Source organism: Saccopteryx leptura, chromosome 3 (assembly GCF_036850995.1).
Source record: "Saccopteryx leptura isolate mSacLep1 chromosome 3, mSacLep1_pri_phased_curated, whole genome shotgun sequence".
Classification (NCBI taxonomy): Eukaryota; Metazoa; Chordata; class Mammalia; order Chiroptera; family Emballonuridae; genus Saccopteryx; species Saccopteryx leptura.
In genome coordinates, this window is record NC_089505.1 from 200799756 (window position 1) to 200812508 (window position 12753).

Below are 12753 nucleotides of genomic sequence, written 5' to 3' on the forward strand. Positions count from 1 at the left end.
ACACAAGTTTTGTCTTGACAAGTAAAATAAGATTGCTATGTAAGAGATAAACATTGTATAGGCCAGTGAGAAAATGAGCTGCTACTAGAAGTCTGGGTGGTCATGCCTAGAAAGGCATGCATGTAAATCATGAAAGGTAAGTACCAATTTGCAAGAGCAGGATTGGGCAGCAGAGATGGAACCACTTGACCTTGAGACCAGACACAGGGCTCTAGTCTGATTTGCAACACAAATGCTCTTTGATTTGGGGAAGTTATTTTCACTTTTCTAGGTCTAAGTCTTCTCATCTATAAATGGTAATTAGATTTTAAAAATTCTTTATTTTTTTAAAGATTGTGCAAGTTCTTACATAAAACATGACCCCCTGCCAAGTTTTTGTTAGTGACTTTCTCAGAAAAAGAAATATAGATTTGCTGTGAAGGTTCTCTGTTTGAATCATTTAAAGTCCTCATTATCTTCTCTATCTCACAGCATATTTGACTAGATTAGTTTTAGGAAAAAAATTCTTGGTAGAAATAATAACACTACTGTTATGGAATTCTATTTTTATCTCTTTGGTCTGCCATTATTTTAAAAACCTGATTTGTGGTCAGTGTACTCTAGTGACAGAAATTATTTCAAAATGTCAGCATGTCACCTTGAAAAAGTTTAGCAGTTTAAAAATGGTCTTGAAGTGTACAGAAGAGGCATAATTTGCACACTTTTGTCTCCTGTAATATTGTTTTTCCAAATAGCACATCTGTCCTGTCTTTATTTGCCTGAAGCACTATAGAATGAATACTCTCTTTGAAAAAGAAAATGATAATGCATTAGGGAACTTTCATCTGGAATAGCAGTTCAGATTCAGCCCAGTCATCTGATCCACGATATTAATATCATTTTGGAATCATACTCCCTGGGAGGGTGGCATTCCCATAAAAGTTATAATCAACATCAATTCTGTACTTCAATTTGATAATGAATTACTTATTTAATATATGCTATGAACAAGGACCAGTGCTGGATAAGGAATATCTCTGAAGTGCTTATAAGTATAATATCTATCTCAATAAGAAATAAAATGGTGTATGTAAAATACTAATTTCTGGAATGTTGGAGAAAATAAATAGTAACTTCAATGCAGGAAGTTAACCCTTGATGCCCTGAAGGACTAAATGTCAATAGTGAGAATTGGTACTGTCTTGACAGTTAAATATACTATAATGCCAGAAGGTGGTCAGTGAGATAAAAATGGTAAGAACAAAATTGGAAAACATCAAGGAGGAATATAATAGTTTTGTCTAGAAAAATTAGGTAGAAATTCATTAAGGAGAAGAGATTTCTTTTGAGACTTAAAGATAAGCTAGATTTTCATAGGCAGCATAAGAACTTTTTATTTGTAGACTCCTTAAATATCAGCCATCATCAGGATAGCATAGCTAAAAAGTTGAACTTCTATGTTAAAGTATCATAATCCTATAGTAAGAGACAGTTTTAAGTGGCAAGTTTCTGAGCTCTGTCTCGAGGGTTGTCTTACTTAGCACTTTTGTCAACAATTTGATGATCAAATTATTAGATCACATGAAAATAAGAGGGATAGTATATGTTGAATAACTGAATGCAAATCTAGTGGGTTCAATCTAATAAGATGGTATTTAAAAGCAAATGCATTTACAGTTTTATAATAAGGTCCAAATAATCCATCATAAGAGTTTGTGGGAAAAAAAAAAAAAAAACTTCAATGATTTTAGTCAACTGTAAATTGAGGGTGAGGTAGCATCTAAACATTCATTGAGATTTCACTCTACATTAATAAAATTATTTCACTCAACAAATATTAATGAAAGCCTGATATGTTCAAAGACCATATAACAGCAAGAGTATTGCTGTAATAATTCATGGACACTATAATCTCAGGACTTAAATTTTAATAGATAAACAGAAATGAAATAAATTTCACTGTTAAAATGTTGCACAACAGATGTGACCAATGTCAAGAGGGAAAAGTATGGGGTGTTACGTGTGCACATAGCAAGAGGACCTGAGCTTCTGTCAGTGTCAGGACACACTTCTTTGATGAAGTGATTTTTACTGAATTCTGAAATATGACTGGGTATTAATCAAGTAACAGAGAGAGAGAGAGAGAGAGAGAGGGAGAGAGAGAGAGAGCCTTTCACTTAGAGTAAACAACATTTACCAGGGGCTTTAGCCAGAAATGAAAAGATAGAGTAAGACAAGATGACATGCCTGGATTGAGCCTTAAAAAAATTGGGGTAACTGGTGAGTCTTGTGATAGCTAGATGTTTTAAGGTGGAACGTGGTCAGTCCTATGAAAGAGATAAGAATAAAGTTTTGCAGAGCATAGGAGACATTTCCATTTGCCTGGAGAATTAAATAATAATTCATTAAGCAGATGACATTGCACTTGGGGCTTTGAAGAAAGACCTAATTTGGAAGACTGGGTTAGGATGTTCTGAGAACCCAAAGAGGAGGATAAGACAGAAATAACTTGAATTATTACGTCAAGTTAACCAGAGAGGTATGAGGGAATCAGGACAGTGTTGGATCATGGGACTCAAGGAAGGTGGCATCACAAAGAGAAGAGGTTCACCATAAGGAATGCTTTTACAGTATTCAAATAAGAGGAAGAAGAGACTAGAGCTGCTGTATTTATTGAACTGGAAGTTACTAGTGAACGCAGCATGAGAACAGTATATTGAGCTGTGAGCATATAATGCAGAAATGGAGATAACAGGCAGACATAAAACATAGCAGATCAAAAACTGAAAATTGTGAGATTCTAATAGCAGGATCCTTGTGATGTTCATTTTTTTTTTAAAGGAAGCATATTGCAGTAGTCATGTTGTAGTTGTACAAAGATCAATTTCAGTTGTTGAGTGAATGAATATGTGGGAGAAAAGGGTAATTATAGTAGAACTAGGACAAGACTTTGGGGGAAAAGATTTAATATTATTCTCTGGCTCAAGCAAATTACTAACTTTGTGACCTTGGGCAAGTCACTTAACCACTTGATTAAGTGGTTGGAGCCCTAGTTTCCTCACTTATAAAATGAGGATAAGGATAATTGGTCTAATTTCCCTATGGAGTTGATAAAAGTATGAAAGTAAAAAACTGCATAAATGTGCTTTATAGACTGCAGAGTACTTATCTAATAGAAAGTAATATTTTAGTAGTATAAGCATTAGAAGCTATGTCAGAGATTATGTGGCCTGCTTCTTTCTTATTCTTCTTGAACTACATTTTCTAGTGACCTTTATGTAGTGAAAAGGCCATGTTATTGAGTTTGAGCCAGTGACACAAGACCAGAGGTGATGTGTGCCACTTCCAGATCTCAACCATGAAAACCTCCCACAAAGGTTCTTACATGCTCTTTCTGGTCTGCCTGCTTAATGCAGACCAGTTGGGGATCTCACACTATATATATACTTATGAATACACAAACTGATACTGAAAATTTGGAGAATAATTTGTTTGGCATGCATTAGCTTCAAAATTTAAAGACTCATACCTGTAGTCCTGCTATTATACTCCTAGGTATATTTACATTAGAAAACTTGAAAATACATATTAGGACACATATATGGTTGGGTTTATTGTTTGCAACAACTCCAAACTGAAAACAATATAAAAGTCCATATAAAAGCCAAATGCCTATTAACAGATGAAAACAATTTTTATTCACAAAAACATTAAATAACAGCAAAAATTAATCACTATAACTACATAATGTTACATAAATGAATGTAGAAAATGTGTTAGGTAATAAAAGTCACAAAGGAAAACATGTTGTGATGAAATTAGAAAAAAATTTTAAAGAGAGATGGATAAAAAGATAGAACCAAGCAATATATTTTTCAGTGCTGTGTGCATTACCATCTTATTTTAAAAGAGAAAGGGAATTGTAAAATAGTTGATTGCTAAAACAATACTGCAAACAACCACCTTAATGGCTTAAAGAAAGAAACATGTATTACTTATCTTGCTCACAAGTCTATTCATCTGATATCGCCAGTGTGTTGCTGATCTTGGCTGGACTTGTTCATGCTTCCACGGGAGCTACAGGTGACTCAAGCAGTTCTGGTAATCTTGGCTGACACATGTTCTTAGCTTGGCTAATGACCTATCCAGGGTACCATGATCAGCTCTAATTTACATGTCTGTTGCCATCCAGTGAGCGAGCCAGGTCATGTTTTCATGAGGATGCACAAGAAGCAAGCACAATCTTGCAATGGGCAAGTAGGAATCTGCATGCACTCTCCAATGCTCTACTGCAGGGGTCCCCAAACTTTTTACACAGGGGGCCAGTTCACTGTCCCTCAGACTGTTGGAGGGCCGGACTATAAAAAAAAACTATGAACAAATCCCTATGCACACTGCACATATCTTATTTTAAAGTAAAAAAACAAAACAGGAACAAATACAATATTTAAAATAAAGAACAAGTAAATTTAAATCAACAAACTGACCAGTATTTCAATGGGAACTATACTCCTCTCACTGACCACCAATGAAAGAAGTGCTCTTTCTGGAAGTGCGACGGGGGCCGGATAAATGGCCTCAGGGGGCCGCAAGTGGCCCGTGGGCCGTAGTTTGGGGATCCCTGCTCTACTGTGTCTCATTTGCTTGCATCTTATTGGTAAAAGCAACTCACGTGACTGGACCTGGGATTAGAAGGGGAAGAGATGTTAATTTTATGGGACAGAGGTCATGGAAGGATGTTAATCTGGGCTATTGGTGCAATCAGTCTGTCACAGTACTGCTCATCCATGAATTCAGGATTAGAATGACCTCTGTCAGGAAGGCAGGGCATGGAAATGAGAAGGCATGCAGAGGTAGCTGCTAAGTTATTGTTAATGTTCTAGTTCTTAAGTGAGTTAGTAGTTTTATTAGTTTTCACTTTATAGTTGGGCTGTGTAACCTGCAAATCGATTTCATATATTCTTTTGTAAGCACCAAATGCTATCTAACTATCTGTATCTATCGATCTAGCTTTCTATATTTAAATATTAAGAAAATGACCTTCAAATATATATTTTTTAAAAAACTAAAGAGCCAATTGGGGAAGTCCAGTGAAAATGGGGCATCTAGATTCTCTTTTTGAGTTTCTGTAAAGTAGGTTATTAATTGCCACATTTTTATAGGTGACTGTGACTTTGACAAAAAAAAAAATCGCTTGTTAAAATAAAATGAAGGGCAAGCCTTTGCCAAACTGGTGAGAACAAATCTGCCTTTCTTCTGGAGAAGACAGATCAAATTTCAGCAATGTAGAAAATGCGCACGTACGTTGGGTCTGCTCTCCTTTCTGCTCTTTCGTTCTGTTTGTTTTATCCCGGGAACAAAGATACCACAGCTTGTCTTCCAAAGACTTCCCTGTGAGTTTGAAAGAGTGTCAGATTTGGAACTTGCTATAGTTCAGATAAAACTCTTGATCTTTTTTTTTTTCAAAGTGCTCCTCAATTGGACCCAGATCCCAGACCTCCGGGGTTTGATTCATTCATCTCTGGCTGGTCCTCTGCTTTCTCGCCCCTCTCTAGAAGACAGAGAGATCCACTTTAAAAAACTGCTGCTGCTGCTCCCCGCCCCCCCATCACAATAGAATTAATGTTTGCACAGCCCTTTGAAGATGTGGTGTCATGCATGTGTTATTATTAATAATAAACTACAGATCTGCTTCACACCATCTGAAAAACAGGGCTGTGCCACCATGAAAGAACTTTTATTTCAACCAGTTCTCCAATTCTGCTTAGCCCAGCTCCAGCTTGGCTTCACACTGGGGCTAGTCCCAGAACTGGGGTAAAAAGAGGAAACAGCTGCGTGGAAACAAAACAGCGTATACCACCCAAAACATAAAAAAAAAAAAAAGTAAAAGGGAGACTTTAATAACCATTGGAATCAATGCTATTGCTGCAAACATTTTAGCTAGAACATGAATTTGGGACACAGCACCTATTGTAGATAGGACCAAAAGGGGCATAGCTTTGATTCTTTCTGCATTCTGAAGGAGATAAACATTCCTGGGGTTCCTGAACCTGCATAGACAGGAAAGGAGGCGCTGATCACAATCTGCTGTTGGTATGGCCTTTTATGTTGTCTTAGTGCTTTTAGTTGCTCTTCCTATTTTTCTTTTCTGAAACCACTAATATTCCTTCAGTAGCTTTTTGCATTTACAATCTACCTTTACATGGCTTGGGTTTGAGGAGATGGATGTAGAATGAGGCTACTGAATATAACAGCCCAGGAAAGTATTCAGGGCAGGTCCCATTCTGAGAGGCAAACACAAACACAGAGATGAAATACACAGGCCGGTTTCGGTGGGCTCCACCAACAGCCGGCCCCCACTGGCAACAGAAGCCCAAGAAAGAGCAAATTTGAGAGTTGGGTCTGTTATTTTTTGTTTTTTTAAAAAAGGCTTTTGCACCTGTCTTTGGTGGCAAGATTCTCAACTCATTCCCCATGTTTCACTCTCCTCTTGGCTCTGCTTATTTTGGAGCTGGTTGTTTAAAATGGACTCCAACCTTATTTCTCAATTACACAAGGGCTTCAAGAGGGGAAAGGATATTTTACTCTACTCCAAGCCCCAACACTGAAGATGTTGCATATGGAAAAGGGAGCTGGAGAGAGAGAAGAGAGAGAGAAGGAAAGAAGAAAGAAAGAAAGAAAGAAAGAAAGAAAGAAAGAAAGAAAGAAAGAAAGAAAGAAAGAAAGAAAGAAAGAAAGAAAGAAAGAAAAGAAAAGAAAAGAAAAGAAAAGAAAAGAAAGAAAAGAAAAGAAAGAGGCAAAAACACAAAACTCAAGGAAATCAAGACCATGCTGTGCAAAATTGTTACAGCTGTTTCTGTTTTTATTGGCTGTTCCTTTTGGCTTCACTTTTTCAGCAACTGCAGTTCATATGAGCAGGAAGGCATAGAGCATGGCCAAGCTGCATGGTGATGGAGTGGGCAGAGGGGGGCAACAGAGCAAGGAAGGAGAGCAAGAGGACAGGGCTGAGGAGGCTCTGAATTGTGTACAGGGCTTGCTGGGAGGGGATACACATCAAAGCATTTCATTTTGATATTTTTGTGGAAGCCTTGGCAATATAATTCAGATGCACTTAAAGGAAAGCTCCTAAAAGCATCCCATCACCCTGGCAGGATCAGATTAGTGGTCCGTTTAAGGCATTGTACTAGCCCTTGAAATGATAGTCTGATATCTCTGAGGAAATCAAGTGTCAGGACACATCCCTTTCCCTCTGTCTCTTCGACTGTGATTCACCTTGACTATTGCACAGGGCCGAACATATGGAGAGTGCATATTTTCCATAGGGGACTCTATTTCTCATGGTTACAAATGGAATGTGCTATCTGCCTGCTCACTGACCCTATGAGGGTATTGGCAGCTGGGATACAGAGCCCCAGGGTTTGGAATAAGCTGCTCACCCACCTTGATCCCCCTGCCTGGCAGCTGGAAGGCGAGCCAGAAAAACGCACATGGAAAAACCCCACAATTTCTCTCTTTCTCTCATGTTCTTAAAACTTCCTATTAAATTGAGGGTTTAAATGATATTTTCAAGCTTTAACATTTTGCATAAACTGGAGTTCTTAAATTTGATAATATTCTTAGCTATACTTGCTCTAATACACACACATATACACAGTCACACATACTCTTAACTAAGTTATTTCTACAGACACTAGGGAAATTATGCTAAAGGTTAATACTCTGTCCTCAAATGAAAGTGGGCAGCAGAACTTGGAGGTAAAGACAGCAAGAGAAAAAGGTATCTACTTATATTGGTTTGCAGTTATAGTAAAAGGGAAAATATAAAGAAAAGCCAACAACAAAAACCTACATCTGGTGATAAAATGTTACATACCCTCATATTAAATTTTTAAAAATCCAAGCCAATGGACACAGCTGAAGAATGAGCCCATCCTGAGCCTAGGGATCACACATTGGTTCTGCTTACAGACTTGGGTTTGCTGAAATAAACTAAATTACTTGGCCCTGGGAGGGAAAATCACAACTTATGAGCCTCCGTGTTCTTATCTGAAAATTGAGCTGGTCTTGGAAAGATGGACTAATTAAAGGTTACAAAGCACTTTGAGAATATAAAACCCCTGGTAATTGCAAACATTAAATCTAATAACATAATTGGATGTTCAAGGCTGTGTCTTGGTCATTTTGTTTTCTGAATGCAAGCAGGAAAGAGCTCCTTCCAAGCTTGTTCTATTATTTTCCTAAAGAAGTTATCGAATGACCTGAAAAAAATGGTGGTTTGGAATAGTGCTCTCTTGAACAGTTATATATTTTGAGATGTGCCATGCTTTTCTGCATTTTCTAATATCATTTCTTTAATTCATCGTTACTTTTTACCTATGTGTTAATAGTAACTAACAGTACCTCATTATTACCAGATATTAAATTTCTTTAAAACTTTTCAATTGGCGCAGAATGTAGTAAATGTAGAATGAGGCTGTTTTTGAAAGGGAGTTCATTAACCTCTTTAAACAAGAAAATAAATGACTTCATAAATTAGCAATGAAATTGTGCCTTGTGAAAGAAACTCTTTAAAAAAAAACAAATTTCATATTTAGCGCCAACACTTAAAGGTTGGGATTATGATGAATTCATTACCATCTCAGCCTCTGACTTGATACAAAGGTGAACAGAGTTTTCTTCCTTTGGGCTTTGGCCACAAAATGAGTTGATAGCACTCAACCACAAATGTAGTAATTACAATGAGGTTTGGGAGCACAAAGGATTTTTATTCTTTGAGAACATTTTCCTCTTGTGCATCTGTTAACTATTATTACAAATTTGAGATACCATTAATCAGTAGCATCTTTTACAAATGAAGAGTAGACTGTTGCATTATTGAGGTTCAGCCAAGCAGCCCCATTAGGTGGCGTACATTGAACTTCCCTTGCAAAAACATGTTTCAGCTATTATTCTTACAGAAGGCTGTGTGTTCACACACATGCACAATTATGAGACTGAACACTCCATTCTTTTTTGGGTTGCTCTTTGATCTTTTGTTGTTTTGCTGCTTGTGTCCATATGGAAATGTTACCAACCAGCAGGGTAATTCCTTTCTATTATGATTTCTTATTCTGAATCTTCCCCCCTGTAGTTTCTTATTTGTGTTGGGCTCCAGATTGATGCTACTATTTCAAAGAAACACACCTCATCGGGTTCAAAAGCTCCATTTGCTTTAAGAAGCTATCAGAGATTATACTGAAATTTAAGTGTCTGTTTATACACAAGGTTCTCTGACATGCAATGCCAACCTGGGCATCTCAAAACAAATACAGTTGTTTATTTTTCTATTTTTTTGTGACATTAAGAGACATATGGGACTAGATAGGTAGGTCACACATGCTTTCAGCTCTGCTGATTCCACTGTGGTCTTGACCAACTAAGAGTATGTATAACACACACACACACAAGCATAACCTATCTCATCCCAAGAAAATTTATTGAAAATATTTAAAGCCTAAAATAGCTCAATTTGTGGATAGCAGTTTATATCTACTCCTAAATTTTCTTTCTATTCATCATACCCAATAACTCTAGTCCTGGAAACCCCTTTCCTTTTATTATACTGGGAAATACCAAAGATGTGAGAACACAGAAGTATGTGCTTGCTAAGGGAGCTTTTCTAAGAGCCTTCTGAAGCTCCTCCCCAGGAGAGATTAAATAAAGTCAGTGCTTTCCCACTTCCCAAGACTATCTCCACACATCAAAAAAAATGAAAATCCTTCCAAAATTCATCTTCCTTCATGACCACACTCAAATATGCTATTTTATGTGGGTCGACGAAAATCCTTTTCTGATTTTCTTACCCATCTGCTCTTTGAATAAACATGCATCCTAAAGAGAAGGAGGATTTAAAGGATCAAATTTGGTTCCTGTATTTGGAAATGTTTTCAGAAGACCACACCGCACTTGGCTATTCGGTCAAATTAGGTTCCGTTTGCTTGTAATAGCACTTAATTACCTCCCACATGCTTCTCAGACTCTTTCACTCCTCAGTCTGTACAATTTAGCTATTATGATATCTAAAAATGTTTATTTTATTATTTTTTTTAAATTTAAAGATCAAGTGTGTAAGCTGGTAAAGCTGCTGCCACTGACTTCGTCCCCACCACTCCAAGGCCACCAGTCTTTTCAAGTGCTCAGAGTGACTACTCAGTGTCTGGAATTCTGGAAACCAAAGAACCAGATACAGAACCAGTTGATGTTTTGATGTTTAACTTTTTAAGTTGTTGTTTGGTTGCTATAAACATAGTACCTCAATTTTTTTCTTTTATAAATGAATTAGTATACTCATGGGAGTTAAGAGCCCACTTGAATGAAAAACAATCCACACTGAAGAATCTTTGAGAGAAAATACTACCCAAGGTATGAAAAATCCAGAACAAATTATTTCATAGTACCTTTAAAATGGGATTTGGTTATCTTGATTAATTAGCTTCTATTTTTGTTTCTCCAGATTAAAATGGAGGAGATGATGGAGTAAGAAACCTCTGTGGAATGTAATACATATTTTCAGTTTTCAACATTTTCAGCTTAAAACCTCTGACTAAGTTAGAAAAATGTTTCTTAATTTGAATTGAATTCCAGTGGCATAGGTATAAAACATAGTCTTTATTTATTACTGCATTTAGTTTAAGCCTGAGGTAGGCAACATTTTTTTTTTAAGAACCAGGTATGTCAGTCAAATAAGTTTGTAAATATGATGTATATGTTTGCTCGCTTATACTTTGCATTGTGTATGGGAGACAGGCTGTAAGCTGGCAAGGTCATTACAGCCTAAGGCTCAGTTTTAAGACTAAGCCTTTCCCACCCTTTTAATACTAAGGTCTTCTCAACACTAAGCTTTTTCCCACATGCTTGACTGTTGCATGATGTGGGGCGGTGCACTCTTATTAGGAATCCCATTTATGCCTCAGATAAGTGGCTTTGTATCAGAGACTTCCTTATGTGTATATTAGTGTAAAGCCAGTAGGCACGGCCACCATCACACCTGCCTGGCCCATGCAGGTGCGCATTGGATTCGGACAGTCGGTAAAGAAACAATGGAGCCAAAAACTGGTGGGCCATCATCTTTAATCCTAGCTTGCACCCGGCGGGCAAGTAAAAACACACACTGGGCTCCAAAACCCACTCACATTCAGTGCTCACAAAGCTACTGACTTATCCAAGTTTCCTAGAATCAAAGGTTTCCAGCTCTCCAGACTTATTCACCTCTGTTCCCCATCTCCTTCCTTCTCCCTGCACAAACTGCACAAACTGGCCTCTCACTCAACACTCCACCATCTTGGCTGCTTCTCCTGACCTACTCCACGTGGCCTTCTTCTGCTCTCCTCTCTGCTCTCTCCTCTAATGCTAATCTCAGGAACCAAGAGAGCAAGCTCCCGTCTGCCCCCATTTTATCGTGTAGAAATCAAAAACCCTAAATCCAATATACAAAATAGGGAAATGTCTAATACAAAGTCACTTATCAGAGACATGATGGGATTGCACCACCCCACATCAAAAGGGTGGGAAAGGCTTAATCCCAAAACCAAGCCCCAGGCTACAAGGATCCTGCCTGCCCACAGCCCGCTCCCAACACACATTAATATCACCTGGGTGACGGTCTCCACATGGGCAGCGCCATCTTTAACAAAGTAAGCATAATATATTTTATCTGCCCAACAATTGGCTTAAAGGCTTTAATTTCTAAGCTATAAGAAAAGATAGACCAGAGGCTCTTGCACTCAGATTCTGCCATCAGCATTGCAGAGGAGAGACAGCCAAGATGGTGGAGTGCTGAAGAAGAAGACAGTTTGTGCAGAGTTTGTGCATAGAGAAGGAGATGGGAAACAGAGGTGTGTAAGGCTGGTGGGGCCTTTGATTCTAGGAATACTCAGATGAGTCAGTGGCTTTGGGAGCCCTGAATGGAAAGGGAAGTGTTTTCCCACTGTGTGTATTTCTCACCCGCTGGGTGTGAGCTAGGATTAAAGGTAATGGCCCACCAGTTCTTGACTCCATTGTTTCATTACCTTCTGTCCAAATCAAATGAGAACCTGCACAGGCCAGGAGGCTATGATGGTGACCGTGACTACTGGTACTACAAGGTAGTAAATGATTTTGGTTTCATGGGCCAAGAGCAAAATTGAAGATATTATGTAGGGACATATATGACAGAGGAAAGAAAACTCTTATCCCAGTGCAGTCCTTTTTGTCTATTTTGAACCTCGCCCAGATAGTAAACTTTGCACCCTGGTGCTGTCAGATGGAGACATTCTCTAGTTCCAGGGGTCCCTAGTGAGATGGCAAAAGTGCGTAGGGCACAAGGAGTGAGGATGGGGAAAGATGGTGGCCACCAGCCAGAGAGCTGGCACTAGAAGCAGAGTGGGAACTGGAGTTGAGGAGACACCCTAGTTCAGCCTCTGTGACTCACAGTGTTAGCACACAAGAAGAGTGTCCAAGGACCACGCAAAAATAGTATATGGCTAAATTTGGTCCCTTGAACGTAGTTGACCAACTCTTGGTTAAACAAATACCTGAGCTCTAGCTATCTGTTTTCCTTTTCCTCTTAGCTGCTTAGCAGAAACTTTAAAGAAAGATGTTCCAAACTGAACTTATTATTACCTTCTTCTCTCTGTGCCTTACTTCTATAAATAGCACCACTACTTGCCTAGATGCCTGAATCAGACATCTTGTGTTCATTTTAAAATTCTTTCTTTTATCCTCTTATTCCTTTGCTATATAGCTCCTGGATTGGAA